The following is a 2500-nucleotide window of genomic DNA, read 5'->3' as shown; positions in this document are numbered from 1 at the left end:
CGTTACAACCATGGTAGGCGCAGAACCTACCATCGACAGTTGATAAGGCAGACATTTGAAAGATGCGTCGCCGGTACGAGGACCGTGCGATCAGCCCAAAGTTATTCAGAGTCACCAAGGCAAACGGACCGGACGAGCCGACCGATTGGTTTTGATCTAATAAAAGCGTCCCTTCCATCTCTGGTCGGGACTCTGTTTGCATGTATTAGCTCTAGAATTACCACAGTTATCCAAGTAACGTGGGTACGATCTAAGGAACCATAACTGATTTAATGAGCCATTCGCGGTTTCACCTTAATGCGGCTTGTACTGAGACATGCATGGCTTAATCTTTGAGACAAGCATATGACTACTGGCAGGATCAACCAGGGAGCTGCGTCAACTAGAGCTGAGCAGCCGGCCGCCCGGGAGTGTGTCCCGGGGGCCCGCGCGAACACGCAAGCGTCCGCTCAATCATTCTGCAAACAGGAGGAGGCTGAGCTCCCCTGCACAATACACCTCGAAACCCTCTCAGGTCCCGGCGGCGCGCAGCGCCGTCCCAAGTACTTGGTCGGGTTCGAGAGAGGCGCAATCGCCCGGAGTTAGGCGAGTAGACGCTTTCGGTGCGACCACCCGTGCTCCCAACTGAGCTTGCCGCTGCCGACAGAGGCCCGGGAGCGTGCTGTCGTGGCATTGCCGGCGGGAGACAACACGCGCCACCTACGGTGACCGGCAGCTCCAACGCCAGCGCCACAGAAGGACAAAAGCCCCACTTGGGTGCCGAAGCGAACTCTCCCAGCACAGCGCACGCGCCAACACATCCGCACAGCTGCGATACAAACCACCAGCGAGAACCGCTGGGGCGACCGAGCAGCAGACGGCGTCGCGGCGCCGAGCGCCGGGCGGCGGCGCATCCTCAACGCACACAGTCCTCAATCGGACCAGCACACTGAAGATGTCCACCGCGCTTCGCACCGGGCCCGCGAGGACCTACTTTGGCCGCACGGCGCCGCGCGCAGGGTGCGCCGGCGCGCAGCTGCGACGCCTGCCGCGTCCGTCGGCCGGCGCGCCTGCCACTGGCCGCCCCCACCAGCCGGCTGTAGCGCGTGCGCCCACGCACCGCGCGGCCAGCACGCCGGGAGGCGCCCCCTCACCGGCCGGGGACGGTCCCACCCAGCCACCGCCGCGTATCGCTTCACACCCAGATGCCGTTCAGTTTCGTCGGCATGGTGGGTATCGCTGGAACAACCGGTTCGTACCTCAACCTATCGTCGCCATCACCGATTCACCCCTAGCGAGAACAACCGCACCACAACAGGTTACCATTTGTTCATTTGCGTAACTTCACCAGAAAACGCAGGCGTCCATCGCCATTTGCAACTTCAACGATTATTGCATGCCTGTGTCAGGTGTCACGCCACACTACGTCTGCCCACATACACGCAACAAAATGTGCACGCCTAGACAATACGTGGAAGGTGGCCCCCGTACGTATGCGATGTCCATTGCTCGAACGACTGTCAACCGGCCTCTGTAGCATGTCGCAGATATGGAACGCGGTGCACCATGCCATCACGGTGTGTGAGGAGAGACGACTAGGTCCGAATACATCAACAGACAGCTCATGCTGATCGCCATCCACGGCGTCCGTTCCTCCCACACGTCTCTATGGCGTACCACACTGCAATCCAGCTCTCATAGGGAGACGACACGTAGCTGCGTGCACAATATTTGCACTGTATGGTCCGCCGTTTTTGGGCGCAGTCGTTGTACGGTCACACATGTGCCACGATGTATCATTCGGTACATAAGGACGAATGTGCAGTACAGATTGTGGTTTACGCGTACGACATTAGCGGACGGTTGACACAGGCCGCACCACAACGTAGCCTGAGTACGTCGCATGCGAAGGGCATTGAACATGCAAACTTCTCACCAACCAGCTTGCGAAGGCAGGGGGGCAAGGTGGGGACGTGGGGAGGGGCGGCATGTACGTCCTGCTGCCATCCACATTACAGTGTACAGCAGGAGCATGTGGAAAGTCAGCAAGACTTGCAAGGTGTTTAACATGAAGCGATACACAGGGGAGCGGGCAGTGCGAGTAGCGAACTATATTGCGAGGGTTGCGGGTGGGCAACACTACACTAATTGAACGAGTCGTATAACAATTACAGAGCAGGTTTAGGCGACAACATGGGTTACGTTAGGGGACAACGTGGGTTACGTTAGGGGACAACGTGGGTTACTTTAGGGGACAACGTGGGTTAGGTTAAGGCACAACGTGGGTTAGGTTAAGGCACAACGTGGGTTAGGTTAAGGCACAACGTGGGTTAGGTTAAGGCACAACGTGGGTTAGGTTAAGGCACAACGTGGGTTAGGTTAAGGCACAACGTGGGTTAGGTTAAGGCACAACGTGGGTTAGGTTAAGGCACAACATGGGTTAGGTTAAGGCACAACATGGGTTAGGTTAAGGCACAACATGGGTTAGGTTAAGGCACAACGTGGGTTAGGTTAAGGCACA

At 57.5% G+C, this 2500-nt stretch overlaps 1 non-coding gene across 1 annotated transcript in view; it reads right to left on the bottom strand.

The window, feature by feature from the left end:
• LOC124772141 overlaps positions 1-372 on the bottom strand; it is a 1909-nt gene extending 1537 nt beyond the window's left edge. The window contains exon 1 of the ribosomal RNA XR_007013813.1: positions 1-372. This exon is cut by the window's left edge and continues 1537 nt beyond it. This is a non-coding gene — a ribosomal RNA (small subunit ribosomal RNA).
• Between the last annotated feature and the right edge of the window lie 2128 nt (positions 373-2500).

This window comes from Schistocerca piceifrons, unplaced genomic scaffold (genome assembly GCF_021461385.2).
Source record: "Schistocerca piceifrons isolate TAMUIC-IGC-003096 unplaced genomic scaffold, iqSchPice1.1 HiC_scaffold_936, whole genome shotgun sequence".
NCBI classification, from domain to species: Eukaryota; Metazoa; Arthropoda; class Insecta; order Orthoptera; family Acrididae; genus Schistocerca; species Schistocerca piceifrons.
Note: the sequence above shows the minus strand (reverse complement) of the source record. Positions and strands in the feature narration are given on the sequence as shown.